Source organism: Microchirus variegatus (assembly GCF_963457635.1).
Source record: "Microchirus variegatus genome assembly, chromosome: 6".
Classification (NCBI taxonomy): Eukaryota; Metazoa; Chordata; class Actinopteri; order Pleuronectiformes; family Soleidae; genus Microchirus; species Microchirus variegatus.
The window spans coordinates 12,545,748-12,562,241 of NC_139807.1; positions in this window are offsets into that span (position 1 = coordinate 12,545,748).

Genomic DNA, 16,494 nt, shown 5'->3' on the forward strand with positions numbered 1-16,494 from the left:
CTACATAGTATAGTATGACGTTTTGTTAAGTTTTGGACCAAAAAATCTTTTCCAAAAAAATTGTCCGATTTTGAACGACATAGTATATAGTATGACGTTTTTGTCAAATTTTGGACCAAAAAAATGTTTTCCCAAAAAATTGTCCAATTTTTGGACGACATGGTATAGTATGACGTACTACATAGTGTAGTATGACGTATTTGTTAAGTTTTGGACCAAAAAGATGGTTTTCAAAAAATTGTCAGATTTGGAACGACATAGTATAGTATGACGTTTTAGCTAACTTCCCCACCAAAGTTTTGAGATGACAGAGGGAATTTTTCGCTCAGATGGTAGAGCACCCGACCTGCCCCATGTGTTGAAGCTATCACTCTCTCTACAGGTAGCCACAGTTCAAATCCCGCTTCATGTGGTCCTATTCTGCATGTCGTTCCCCACCTCTCTGCCTTCTATTTCCTGTCTGTCAACTGTCCTGTCCCTTAAAGGTGAAAAAGCACCAAAAAATATACATTTAAAAAAATTAAGGAAGACATAGTATAGTATGACCTTTTTGTAAAATTTTGGAACAAAATCTTTTTTTTCCAAGAAAATGGTCACATTTTGGACAACATAGTATAGTATTACGTACCATATAGTATAGTATGACGTTTTTGTCATGTTTTGGACCAAAAAAATGTTTTCAAAAAAATTGTCAGATTTTTGGACGACATAGTATACTATGACGTTTTTGTCACATTTTGGACCAAAAGTTTTTTTTTCAAAAAAATGGTAACATTTTGGACGACATACTGTAGTATGACGCACTACATAGTACACTATGACGTTTCTGTAAAGTTTTGGACCAAAAAAATTTATTTCAAAAAAATGTCAGATTTTGAACAATATAGTATAGTATGACGTTTTTGTCAAATTTTGGACCCAAATTTTTTTTTCAAAAAATTGTCACATTTTGGACGTCATAGTATAGTATGACGTTTTTGTTAAGTTTTAGACCAAAAAAAGGTTTTCAAAAAAATTTCTGATTTTGAACGACATAGTATAGTTTGATGTTTTTGTCAAATTTTGGATCAAAATTATTCTTTTCAAAAAAATGGTCACATTTTGGACGACATAGTATAGTATGACGTACTACATAGTATAGTATGATGTTTTGTTAAGTTTTGGACCAAAAAATCTTTTCCAAAAAAATTGTCAGATTTTGAACGACATAGTATATAGTATGACGTTTTTGTCAAATTTTGGACCAAAAAAATGTTTTCCCAAAAAATTGTCCAATTTTTGGACGACATAGTATAGTATGACGTACTACATAGTGTAGTACGACGTTTTTGTTAAGTTTTGGACCAAAAAAATGGTTTAAAAAAACTGTCTGATTTTTGGACGACATAGTATAGTATGACGTTTTAGCTAACTACCACACCAAAGTTTTGAGATAACAGAGGGATTTTTTAGCTCAGATGGTAGAGCACCCGACCTGCCCCATGTGTTGAAGCTATCACTCTCTCTACAGGTAGCCACAGTTCAAATCCCGCTTCATGTGGTCCTATTCTGCATGTCGTTCCCCACCTCTCTGCCTTCTATTTCCTGTCTGTCAACTGTCCTGTCCCTTAAAGGTGAAAAAGCACCAAAAAATATACATTTAAAAAAATTAAGGAAGACATAGTATAGTATGACCTTTTTGTAAAATTTTGGAACAAAATCTTTTTTTTCCAAGAAAATTGTCACATTTTGGACGAAATACTGTCGTATGACCCACTACATGGTATAGTATGACGTTTTTGTCATGTTTTGGACCAAAAAAAAAGTTTTTCAAAAAATTGTCAGATTTTGAACGACATAGTATAGTATGACCTACTACATAGTATAGTATGACGTTTTTGTCAAATTTTGGATCAAAATTATTCTTTTAAAAAAAATGGTCACATTTTGGACTACATAGTATAGTATGACGTACTACATAGTATAGTATGACGTTTTGTTAAGTTTTGGACCAAAAAATCTTTTCCCAAAAAATTGTCAGATTTTGAACGACATAGTATGTAGTATGACGTTTTTGTCAAATTTTGGACCAAAAAAATGTTTTCCCAAAAAATTGTCCAATTTTTGGACGACATAGTATAGTATGACGTACTACATAGTGTAGTATGACGTTTTTGTTAAGTTTTGGACCAAAAAAATGGTTTCAAAAAATTGTCAGATTTGGAACGACATAGTATAGTTTGATGTTTTTGTCAAATTTTGGATCAAAATTATTCTTTTCAAAAAAATGGTCACATTTTGGACGACATAGTATAGTATGACGTACTACATAGTATAGTATGACGTTTTGTTAAGTTTTGGACCAAAAAATCTTTTCCAAAAAAATTGTCCGATTTTGAACGACATAGTATATAGTATGACGTTTTTGTCAAATTTTGGACCAAAAAAATGTTTTCCCAAAAAATTGTCCAATTTTTGGACGACATGGTATAGTATGACGTACTACATAGTGTAGTATGACGTTTTTGTTAAGTTTTGGACCAAAAAAATGGTTTTCAAAAAATTGTCAGATTTGGAACGACATAGTATAGTATGACGTTTTAGCTAACTTCCCCACCAAAGTTTTGAGATGACAGAGGGAATTTTTCGCTCAGATGGTAGAGCACCCGACCTGCCCCATGTGTTGAAGCTATCACTCTCTCTACAGGTAGCCACAGTTCAAATCCAGCTTCATGTGGTCCTATTCTGCATGTCGTTCCCCACCTCTCTGCCTTCTATTTCCTGTCTGTCAACTGTCCTGTCCCTTAAAGGTGAAAAAGCACCAAAAAATATACATTTAAAAAAATTAAGGAAGACATAGTATAGTATGACCTTTTTGTAAAATTTTGGAACAAAATCTTTTTTTTTTCAAAAAATTTTCACATTTTGGGCGAAATACTGTCGTATGACGCACTACATAGTATAGTATGACGTTTTTGTCATGTTTTGGACCAAAAAAAAAGTTTTTCAAAAAATTGTCAGATTTTGAACGACATAGTATAGTATGATGTTTTTGTCAAATTTTGGACCAAAATGCTTTTTTTTCAAAAAATTGTCACATTTTGGACGACATAGTATAGTATGACCTACTACATAGTATAAATGACGTTTTTGTCAAATTTTGGATCAAAATTATTCTTTTCAAAAAAATTGTCACATTTTGGACTACATAGTATAGTATGACGTACTACATAGTATAGTATGACGTTTTGTTAAGTTTTGGACCAAAAAATCTTTTCCAAAAAAATTGTCAGATTTTGAACGACATAGTATAGTATGACGTTTTTGTCAAATTTTTGATCAAAAAAATGTTTTCCCAAAAAATTGTCCAATTTTTGGACGACATAATATAGTATGACGTACTACATAGTATAGTATGACGTTTTTGTTAAGTTTTAGACCAAAAAAAGGTTTTCAAAAAAATTTCAGATTTAGAACGACATAGTATAGTTTGATGTTTTTGTCAAATTTTGGATCAAAATTATTCTTTTCAAAAAAATGGTCACATTTTGGACAACATAGTATAGTATGACGTACTACATAGTATAGTATGACGTTTTGTTAAGTTTTGGACCAAAAAAATGTTTTCCCAAAAAATTGTCCAATTTTTGGACGACATGGTATAGTATGACGTACTACATAGTGTAGTATGACGTTTTTGTTACGTTTTGGACCAAAAAAATGGTTTTCAAAAAATTGTCAGATTTGGAACGACATAGTATAGTATGACGTTTTAGCTAACTTCCCCACCAAAGTTTTGAGATGACAGAGGGAATTTTTGGCTCAGATGGTAGAGCACCCGACCTGCCCCATGTGTTAAAGCTATCACTCTCTCTACAGGTAGCCACAGTTCAAATCCCGCTTCATGTGGTCCTATTCTGCATGTCGTTCCCCACCTCTCTGCCTTCTATTTCCTGTCTGTCAACTGTCCTGTCCCTTAAAGGTGAAAAAGCACCAAAAAATATACATTTAAAAAGATTAAGGAAGACATAGTATAGTATGACCTTTTTGTAAAATTTTGGAACAAAATCTTTTTTTTTTCAAAAAATTGTCACATTTTGGACGAAATACTGTCGTATGACGCACTACACAGTATAGTATGACGTTTTTGTCATGTTTTGGACCAAAAAAAAAGTTTTTCAAAAAATTGTCAGATTTTGAACGACATAGTATAGTATGATGTTTTTGTCAAATTTTGGACCAAAATTCTTTTTTTTTTTTTAAATTGTCACATTTTGGACGACATAGTATAGTATGACCTACTACATAGTATAAATGACGTTTTTGTCAAATTTTGGATCAAAATTATTCTTTTCAAAAAATTGTCACATTTTGGACGACATACTGTAGTATGACGTACTACATAGTATACTATGACGTTTTTGACATGTTTTGGAACAAAAAATGTTTTTCAAAAAAATTGTCAGATTTTGAACGACATAGTATAGTATGATGTTTTTGTCAAATTTTGGACCAAAATTCTTTTTTTTCAAAAAATTGTCACATTTTGGACGACGTAGTATAGTATGACGTACTACATAGTATAGTATGACGTTTTTGTCAAGTTTAGGACCAAAACAATGTTTTCAAAAAAATTGTAAGATTTTTGGACGACATAGTATAGTATGACGTACTACATAGTACAGTATGACATTTTTGTTAAGTTTTGGACCAAAAAAATGGTTTTCAAAAAAATTGTCAGATTTTTGGATGACATAGTGTAGTATGACGTAATACATAGTATAGTATGACGTTTTTGTCATGTTTTGGAACAAAAAATGTTTTTCAAAAAAATTGTCAGATTTTGAACGACATAGTATAGTATGATGTACTACATAGTATAGTATGACGTTTTTGGCAAGTTTAGGACCAAAACAATGTTTTCAAAAAAAAAATCAGATTTTTGGACGACATAGTATAGTATGACGTACTACATAGTGTAGTATGACGTTTTTGTTAAGTTTTGGACCAAAAAAATGTTTTTCAAAAAAATTGTCAGATTTTTGGATGACATACTGTAGTATGACGTACTACATAGTATAGTATGACGTTTTTGTCAAGTTTTGGACCAAAAAAATGTTTTCCAAAAATATTGTCAGATTTTGAATGACATAGTATAGTATGACGTTTTTGTCACAATTTGGACCAAAAAATGTTTTTCAAAAAAATTGTCAGATTTTTGGATGACATACTGTAGTATGACGTACTACATAGTATAGTATGACGTTTTTGTCACATTTTGGACCAAAAAATGTTTTTCAAAAAAATGGTCACATTTTGGACGACATAGTATAGTATGACGTTTTTGTTAAGTTTTGGACCAAAAAAATGGTTTTCAAAAAATTGTCAGATTTTGAACGACATAGTATAGTATGACGTTTTTGTCACAATTTGGACCAAAAAATGTTTTTCAAAAAAATTGTCAGATTTTTGGATGACATACTGTAGTATGACGTACTACATAGTATAGTATGACGTTTTTGTCAAGTTTTGGACCAAAAAAATGTTTTCCAAAAATATTGTCAGATTTTGAATGACATAGTATAGTATGACGTTTTTGTCAAATTTTGGACCAACATTTTTTTTCAAAGAAAGGTCACATTTTGGACGACATAGTATAGTATGACATACTACCTAGTATGGTATGACGTTTTTGTCAAGTTTTGGACCAAAAAAATGTTTTCCAAAAAAATTGTCAGATTTTGGACGACATAGTATAGTATGACGTTTTTGTCAAATTTTGGACCAAAATATTTTTTCTCCAAAAAATGGTCACATTTTGGACAACATAGTATAGTATGACGTACTACCTAGTATAGTATGACGTTTTTGTCAAGTTTTGGACCAAAAAAATGTTTTCCAAAAAATTGTCCGATTTTGGACGACATAGTATAGTATGAGGTTTTTGTCAAATTTTGGACCAAAATATTTTTTTCCAAAAAATGATCACATTTTGGACAACATAGTATAGTATGACGTACTACCTAGTATAGTATGACTTTTTTGTCAAGTTTTGGACCAAAAAAATGTTTTCCAAAAAAATTGTCCGATTTTGGACGACATAGTATAGTATGACGTACTACATAGTATAGTATGACGTTTTTGTCAAATTTTGGACCAAAATATTTTTTTCCAAAAAATTGTCACATTTTGGACAACATAGTATCGTATGACATTTTTGTCAAATGTTGGACCAAAATTTGTTTTCTCAAAAAAATTGTCACATTTTAGATGACAAAGTATAGAATGACGTTTTTTCAAATTTTGGACCAGAATTCGAGAAGGACTCGAAAGGACTTGAAACTCAAACTGCAGGACTTAGAACTTGACTTGCGACTTACTTGTGACTTGCAAAACAATGACTTCGTCCCACCTCTGGTTTCTAAAGTTTCCTTTCACGTCGGTGAGCACAGTTCTCCCCAGACCATCAAAGTCCAATATAGTTTCTTCTTAATAAAACTCCTTTTTTCTCCAAGAGAACAGAATGCAGCACACTGAGCTGAATGATGAAGATAATCATTTAACCAAATGGATGTCCACCAGCTGTCACTACTTGATTCATTCATTTTGTTATAGCAGAAGCAGAGAGTAGTATGGTATAAAAATAGAGCTTTCAAAGCTTGTAAATTTACTGAATGTGAGTACTCGTCCAACAATGCGACTGTGAGTTTTAAACCAGTCAAGCCTAAAAATTATTATCCGTATCATAAAATATACTGCATGTACATTAGCAGATCCCTTTACAACTGCACCAGTTTATCATCCTTTCTACAATAGAAGAGAAAAGGAAAGGGGGGAAAAAAACAAAGCATATAGCAGAACAGGAGAGTGAAGCCAACAGCAGAGACCTGGGGGAACAGAGCAGTGATGAGGGACGGGTACCAGAGACACCCAGCAACACACATGGGCGTACACAGCAACCCACACATTGCACAAAGGCCATAAAAACACACATGATTACATGGGCCAAGAAAGGGCAAGCATGCAAATACAGCTACAGAGGCTGCTCTCACAAGTACCCACACTCTAAGGTAAACACATGTAAAACACACCTGTAGTGCACATGTACACACATCATGGCTGCAGCACATTTACACAGACTGAACACATAAAGTCCTGCTTGTCATAGGGAGTCCTTTCTTATCTGCATGTTTCCTCTCATCTTTCACTCAGCGTCTCTCTGCCCTTTCTTTGTCTATGAAATCCCAGCGATCCGTCACATTCCATATTTCCAATCGCAGGAGACAGCCCCACGGCCCTGACACTCTCCACAAGACCACAGCTCTGTCCAACACAGCCGTCTGACTCCAGAGTCCTGTCATGTGCTATAATTTACCTCTTTCCAGAATGCTTTACTTTCCCTGTCTGTCACTTCCCATACATCACTGTCATTCAGCTCATCTGTTGGGGGTCTGGGCAAAAGGGTTATGGGTGACTGAAGAGGGGTGTCATCACACTCCTGTTTGAATGTTTCTCGGTTGTTTCCTGTGCTTGTCTCTCTCTCTCACTCACACACACACACACACACATATATTTCACCAAAGGGCAAGGGGTAAAGGCAGGTGGGTTTACACGAAGAAAGAGGCCGAAGAGAGAAAGCGATAAAGTGACAGAAGCCAACAGAGCGAGTGGGAGGGTGGGGGGGTGGGGTGGGGGGGGACTTAAGAGAAAGACTGAGAAGAAAAGCGAGAATAAAACAACAGGCAAAGTGGGAGAGGAAAGGAGAGGGAGAAAGCCTTTTACACTCTAGAGGGACAAAAGGTTACAGCATGACGGGGTAGGTGTCAGGTGATGTGTGACAAGTCCAAATTAAAGATGACATAATGGCGGGGGCCAGGATGGGGTCCGAACTGGGGGCTGACTGAGTCTGAGGGTGGGGGCCAACCGTGGCAACTAAGTTGAGCTGGGCCATGCTGGGCTGGGCAGCAGGGGGCTACCCTGCAGGCTCCTCCATATGGAACGTGTTAGCCTAGCGATTCCTAATGAAATGCAGGCTGACGTCAGACAGACACCCACCCGTTGTTTGTCTGTTTAATTTGTTATAATATTTGCCTTACAAATGAGGATTTTGCCAGGACAGAGGAGGAGTGAGAGGCTACATCCCCAGATGAACCGAGTGTGGGCAAAGGTATTACAGGAAGAGCCCAGCGTGAAGGCAGCTAATGGACATCTGAAGTAAAGACAGAGGGAAAGCGAAGGATTGCAGCTTAAGTGTTAATACAAGCAGGGGGATCAGCTGTCTAAGTGGGAGGTATAGTGACCAGAGGACTAGAATGGGTGGGTGCACTGAAAAAAGGGAGGTACTGCTCCATGAGGCTGAATACAGTGGGGTCCAAAGGTTTGAGACCACACTGAAAAATCTCATATGTTTCCATGTGAATGTGGAAATATCATAAAGTTTAAGGATTTAGCAATATCAAAAAAAAAAAAAGTGAAACAAATGATGTCATGCAAAGCGAAGACGATTCTGGACAATTTAGTCAGTGCTCAAATTTAAGAACGTTTACGGCATTGACCTGCTTGCAAAAGGTCAGATTTTCACAAGCTGTATTCCTTCCTCTGGAGCGTGCATTTAAATGGCAAACAGGTGGAATGAATCTACTCATCATTGGATCGTTCAAGTAACTCAACTTTCAGCGCGCACCTGTTATAAATAACGCTGTGTGTCTCAAGTTTCCAGCACATCATTGCTTACTTGTAGTACTGGGATAGAGATAAATAAAATTGCATCAGAACTATGTGAATGCGTCACAATGTTATTCTCAACAACGAGGAGCTTTGCTCGGCTTTAAATGGGAGGCAGAGCAAAAGTCAACACATCAAATCAATACATCAAACTGCGAGATATAAAAGCAACTTAATCACACAGTTACTAAATAAAGAAAGTGAGTCTCCAATCTGCAAAAACACTGTAGGAGGAAAGCTTATATTTCCAAAGGATGTGTAACAGTTTTTCGGGATGGGAAACCGCGCCAAAACACTTGGGGTGGGCTCAGAAATACCAGCATTTCACAGCAGATGACTGGAAAAGGTCCTGTTTACTGCTGGTTCCAAGTGTGAGATTTATGGCGGTAACAGGAGGGTGTATGTAAGGAGACAAGCGGGAGATGGAATGATACTGCAGTGTATCAAACAAACTGACAGTGAAACACGGCGGTGGGGTTATCCAAGTCTGGGGATGTTTTCACCTACTCTGGTGTTGGACACCTGCTCTGAATTGACTACACCCTGACCAAGGAGAATTATCACTTTATTCTTCAGAGGCACGTTAGAACGCTCTGGTTTGCATGTTTGTGGGGAAGAAAAGATACTGCAGCAAGATAATGACCTGAGGTGCACGTCAACACGTTGCATGAATTAATTGCAACGACCAAAGAAGACGAAGAGGTCATTCGCATTTCTTCACAGTCACGTGCCTTCAAGCACACTTGGATATGGGGGGGGACGCCAAACTTTCAGTGATATAATAAGAAGATCTTCAAACTATTGTCTCATTATAGGCTATACTGGACAAGGCACACTTCCATATAACTGCCCAATATCACTCAATCTGTTATGCTAATATGCTCATTTGTAATTTTTTTCATTACATTTACTTTCCAGGGTCCCACGGTTGGTGTAGTGGTTAGCACTCTTGCCTTTGCAGCAAGAAGAGCCGGGTTCCTGGGTTTGAGCCTCCCCGTGTGTGCGTGGGTTTTCTCTGGGTCCAAAACATGCGATATGGGGATTAGGTGAATTGGTCACACACAAAGGTGTGAGTGAATGGTTGTTTGTCTCTATATGTGGCACTGCGATGGACTGGCGAACTGTCCAGGGTGTACCCCGCCTATCGCCCAATGACTGCTGAGATAGGCAGGTGGAGGATGTAATGGATGGATGGATAGTAAATCCATCCATCCATCCATCATCATCATCTACCGCTTCATTCAGAGGGTCGCGGGGGGTGCTGACATTTGGCGATAGGCAGGGTACACCCTGGACAGTTTGCCAGTCCATCGCAGGGCCACATATAGAGACAAACAACCATTCACTCGCACTCTCACACCTACGGTCAATTCACCTAATCCTCATATCGCATGTTTTTGGACGGAGGATGCCGGAGAACCTGGAAAAAAACGACGCAATCCTCACAGACTCCTTGTTCCAAATGGGGCTCGAACCCAGGAACCCGGGTCTTCTTGCTGCAAAGGCGACACTGCTAACCATCACACCAACCGTGGGCACTACTTTTACTAAAAAGGGCCAAATGTTCAGCAGAAGCCAACATTACAACATCACACAACAGTTTGTTTTCGGGATTAACCATTCTTGCCCCCCATCAGCTTGTCTGTTTTTCTGCATTTCTATCTTTATTCTCTGTCTCTCTCTCTCTCTCGCCATTTCCTTTAAGCCCATTCACTTAGTTTCCAACATACAGAGAAAAGTCGTCCTAAAATAGACTCAGTGAAGCAAGTTTTAAGAATGCATCTGTTATTCCAAAAAAAAGAGTTGCGCTGTAATTGACCACCACCTGGGCATCTGGCAGAAGTCACAGAGAGAGAGAGAGAGAGAGAGCTGGAGAGGAGGGGATGACAGAGGGAGAAAGGGGCTGTTGATGGAAAGACTGAAAGAAACTACAAAACAGGGATGAATAAATGAAGACTGAGGAAAGACAAAAAGACAAGAAAGGGGGAGAGATTAATGGAGGGGGGGGTGGGGGTTGAATGATGGAAACTTTGTGTTATGCCCCCCCGCCACTCTCTCCCTCCCTCCCTCCCTCTCTCTCCCTCTCTTATATTCTGTCTTTCACTCTACCACTCTGACATGTCAATTCAAAGGTGCTTTATTGGCATGAGTAATGATGGGAGGTGTTGCCAGGGCAATTACATAGCACATTAAAGGGTTTCATAAACATTACAGTTCCTCCTCTGCCTGGTGGCAAGGCTAAAGGGACAAGGAGAGGGGGGGGGGGGGAACAGGATGAGAGAAAATGGACAGAGTGAGAGGGAACAGAAGCAGTAGAAAAAAAAGAGCAGGGAGGAGGATGTAAGTTTAAAGGGCACTTACCGGAGAGGAGGGGGAGGCAGGGTGAGGGGAGTGTGGACGAGATGAACAGAGAAAATGACAGGAGTGAAGGTTACCATGCTCATGGATTCCATCGCTGAACGCCTGAACATGAAACAGGAATAAAAAAAAAAAAGAAAGAAAGAAACCCAACATGCTGGATCAGTGTCCAACACAAACCACAGCTGCAATTCACATCACTATGCAAGAAGAGCACAGGATAATTCTCTCCATCCATCTCTCTCTTACACACACACATATGCACACTGTTGCAGCAACAAAAAAAAAACACACACACACACACGTGTACAACCCTGTGCTTATCCTTGTTGACACAATCTTTGCATGTACTTGTAACCATTCACACTTAAAGCCACAAGCGCGCCACACACTCAGCTGTGCACAGTCTGTCACCGAGGGTCACGACGCTCTCGCTCAACCGAAAACACAACCACAAGCACCATAATTAAACAAACATCCACCCAGTTGCTCGGCTCTGCGTATTTATGTACAACCTCGTAGGTCAAAATCAATTAAGTTGTACATCATAACGAAGGAACCCCTGCCATTCAGCGCCAGAGAGAGCGCGCGCTGCCACTCTTGTGGTAAACCTCCATCGCATTGAATGTTAATCCCGTTACATTTGCTGCACTTTATTAATGGTTTTGTGCGTCTACGTGTAAAATCAAACAGCCATATCCCCGCCGCTGTTGTTGCTGACAGTTACTTCCAGGGCTTCCTTTTATTGAGGTGGTCAGTTCTTAAATGTTTGGCCCCTGCATGAGGTTCTGTCAAGAGTTCCTGATCAAACTGATATATGATCCAGGTGCATAAATATGGCTCATTCCAAGTCTGATGTCTTTATGTTTTTTTACATACCACCTCATCAATGAAGAGCAGCCAAACTTTCAACAAGCATTCTTGCCAGATGGCACAGAGGGGAAGATGAGACAGTCTCGCTGCTGGGTTGCATGTGTTGTTGGATTTAAGGTCAGCATTATGCACTTGGTTAATCTGGAACATACAGATGTTTTCTATTAGTTAGACATTTTAAGAAAAATCTTTATCCACAACAATGACAATAAACTCCTGAAGCCACTGAATCGGGTCCAAAAAAAGGCAGGTGAAGCCTAAAGAATACAATTACCTATAACAGTGACGGAGACCATTGCATGAATAATTACCCTGACATGAATCCAAGGAGAATCAAACCCTCCAACTTAAAAGTGTCAAAGTAAAGTTATCCCAGGGCTTCAGCTGGGCTATGTATAGGACAACAGCTGCAATGGATTCCGGGATGAGGAGCAAACCTTCATATTCACTGGATTAATACTCGCTAAGCGAAAGAAGGGAGCAGGCTGTGCACCACCAACACTGCTGCTAATAAAAACAATATTTTGCTTTTCTCTTCATCTCACTTTTCACTTCGGCGCACGATTGCACAAATGGCTTCTCCGCTAATTAATTCCTGCACTCACTCAGTTGCAGCTGTTGATTCTCTCATCTTGCAGATGCAGACAAGTGGCAAACAGGTTCCCATTTCAAAGCCCCAGCACACTGTACACATTCCTCGACTTTGCATGGGCCCCCCTGTCATCAAAGGGTCTTTATCAAGTGTCTCATACATTTACACATTGGGGAACAGTTTAAACTTGGCCCATGATTAACTGAGCGGGGATATCTATCCCAGAAAGCAATGTTAGGCTGACATCTCAACATCTGATGTAAAGTTTAAGGTCCGTGTCTGCAGGTATTAATCAAAGCCACAAGTCCTCCTTTCTCTCGCCCTCCAGAAATCCCACAGGCCTGCTTCCTCTCATCCAAACATATACAGCCCATACCTTATAGATGGAGCTAATTGAACACAATCCGCTGCACTTGACACATCTGAAAACCCCCCCAAATCTGCACAGTGTGTCACCAGGATGATGGATTGCGTTTGTACTGTTTAAAGTTTTCAAAGTCTTTTTACACTTTGCAGTGCACACAGCATGGGGATGATGATCGCCTGGCTGCCAACTTGTCTTATGACGATTAAACCGAAGCGTATCTAAACTTGACTCTTCACCCACACCTCGACTCACACACACACTGCACTTATAATGAGGCAAACTGGCCCACGGCTCAGAACGCACTGCATTAGGTTCCACTCCAGTCACCCATAACATAGAGTCCAGCACACCATGCCTCTCCTCCACGATGACCTTGGGGTCAGGCCAGAATGCCCTCATATAATGAGAGTGCTGTTTGGGGATTTGTTGGACTATGATAGAGAAAGGGCAAGCACGCGCAATGCACCCTGGGTCTTTGTCTGGGTGCTGACCGTATTGACAAGCGCTGATCGATGTTAATTGCTAGACAGAATGGCCATATTGACCAGGCTGCCTGGATGAAGAAGCCTGCAGGCCCAGTCAAAGAGAGAGAGAGAGAGAGAGAGAGCTAGAGAGAGAGAGAGAGATGCACAGTGAAAGCTGCTGGGGCCTGGACCTACAGCAGCTTTAAGGCCCCAAGACACACAAACACACACATGCCTCTCATTCACTTTAATGACTCGAGAGAGGAACACAAAGGCATAACGTCCATCACTGCCAAGTCTATTCAACACAACAGAGGGTATATGCAAAAATATGTTTCCCGGCGTGTGTGTATGTGTGTGTGTGTGCCTCTTTGTGTGTTTGTCCACGTGTTTTTTTATGAATCATACGTGTGGCAGTGTTAGTCCACTATAAAGTAACACTGTTTCTAAGTGTGTGGAAAGGGGGTGGGGGGGGGACATGAAGTATGTGCGTGTGCGTGTGCGTGTGTGTGTGTGTGAGAGAGAGAGTCAAGGATCAATAGGCAGGAGCTGCAGAGGCAAAGACATGGGCAATCAATAAGCTGGCTGCAAACAGAATGAGGGACAGAGCAGATAAAAACAGAGAGATTAAAGAGCACAATAGGGAGGATAGAAAATGTACGAGAGACAGTGATGTGTGTGTGTGTGAGAGAGTGAGAGAGAGGGATGGCATATTTTTTCTCAACTTTATCTCCTTGTGAGCCAGGTGACATTGATCTAGATCTTTCCAAAAGCACAAACACATGCCGTTCATTCCGTCCATCACCAACTATTGAGAGACAGCAAGTTGTTAAAAAGCATTGTAAAAGTACTGATCCTTGAGGAAAATCTACTACTATCTGTTCATCTGTTACTGCTATGTCAACGGCTCTTCTGTGCACGCTCAAGTCATTGCACCAAGATGTGCTGTCGTCCCCGTTCTGAACCCCTCCATCTGGTCTTAAAAGTACCAGACAGACCCAATACCTTATCACCAGAGTGTGGTTCAAATCCCGCTTCACCACATTTACACCCGTTCCCTGGCAGCAGTTTGCAGTGAGCAGCAAGGGAGGGAGGGGGGAAAAAGCACCCAGACACAGGTGCAAAGAATGAGAGAGAGCCAGTAGTAGGAAAGAAGGCCAGAGGCTTTTCTATGGAGCATGACTGGAAAGGCATTCAACCACAGTACCCCTACCCAGCCCAGCTCAACCCTGTCCATTCGCAGAAATCTGCCTTGGCGTGCGCGCGCGTGCGTGCGTGCGTGCTATACTGCGCGCGCGGGTGCGTGCGGCTGATTTGAAAGTACAATGTTGAAAAGAATAAGCCCACATTTGGAGCCAAGATAACTGTCGCTGATGTATGAGGCCAAACCCCCCCCCCCCCTCCCACCCACCCCTGTTACGCGCGCGCACTCACACAAATTAACTCTCATTCCTTTTTAGTGTGTGTGTGTGTGTGTGTGTGTGTGTGTGTGTGTGTGTGTGTGTGTGTGTGTGTGTGTGTGTGTGTGTGTGTGTGTGTGTGTGAATGAAAAGGTATGGCAGCAGTGTTGTGTTGGCTTGGCTGACCGTCTGCGGTTGTGCGGCGGTGAGAGGCAGTTTTTGGGAGCGCAGAGCGGGCGTTGCAGCCGAAAATCCCTGAGAAATGTTCGTTTTGGATTCGTGTCCGTGCTTACATACCGCCCTCCCGACTGTCTCTTATTCTCCGTTTCATTTTTCCCTCTTAAGGTTTAACTCATAAGTTATGAAATGGGGGAGTTTAAAAAAAAAAAAAAAATACATGACTTGAAAGCGGCGGTGGGGCGACTCCGAAGGCTGCCCTCCCTCCACCCCCTGAGCGCTGAGCCACTGAGGCTGGGGGTGAGGTTATCTTCAGGGGAGATAAAGGAGGGCGAGAAGTTCGCTTGGTTTGAGGACAGATGTTCACTTGACTGTGGCAGCAGGTGTCTCATGAAGAGAAAAAAAATAGTTTTTTTTGTTGCCACTTTCTCGATCAGAGACACTTTAAAGAAGCTGATTGGTTTTGCTGTGCAGTTACAAACTACAGACTCCTCTCGACGACATTACATCACTTGATTCCAAATGCATTTCACTTGTTTCAAGAATTTCCATACACAAATATTTCCTTGAAACAATGCTGATGATAATCCAAAAGAAAACTGGCGGATTTTGAAGAAGAAGAAGAAAAAAAAAATAGCTGGTTTGCACTATAAACAAGTGAAAGTCATTCATTACCAGATGTTTTTCACATAAAACGGAACACTTTTTAAATAGATTTTTTTTTAAAGTTTGGTCGGCATCGCATAGCGACTGACTAATCCCATTTTGATCCAATAAGTGTGTATGTGCGTGTGTATGAGAGAGAGAGAGAGAGGGAGAGAGAGAGAGGGAGAGAGGGAGGAGGGGGTGAGGAGAGGAGGGAGGATTGATCCGCGTCTGTTAAAATCTTGTTCTGGTTTTTCTTGGAGTGAAGTCTGTGCCTGCCGACGCGCCTCTCCTGTGCAGCCCCCCTCAACAAGAGCTTTTAATGGAAGGAAACCTTGGATTTTTTTTTAAACTGAGAAGGATCTGCATAACACAAGTGAAGTGAATAGCGTTTTCTCCTCCGGTGTCTAAATGAAACAGAGGATCTAAGAGTGAAGAGAAACGGTGCAGGTTCTGGACTGGGAGTGGATCTGTCAGAGTGGTTTTTGAGGTAAACACGTCTTCAAAGAGCTGCTCATTTTTAACTTTTTCTTTATTTTTATTTCTTCACCAAGTGCCGAGCTCGTCTCCTCTTCTTTTGCACGGGCGGACTTCGTTTTTTTTGTTTTTTTTTTCCTCGAAACGGGGGAGAGTTTTCGTGTTTCCCCTTCAGAGAAACTGCCTAAACTTTCTACGTTAAAAAAAATAAATAAAAAGATCAGATTGCATTTCGCCCCCCCCTTTCAAACATTCTGGAGGTGATGTCATCGTGCTGTGTTTTGGCTGGTATTGTGTCGAGAGGGCGCAGAGAGGACTACTGCAGCCAGGCGGTGTAACCAGCGGCTGAGGCGAGAGGGGAAGTCCGGAAAATCAGGTGCAAAGTGCGGCTGTCATTTCCTCGCTGTGTCGCGGGTGGCTGAGTCCGCCACCCAGTCA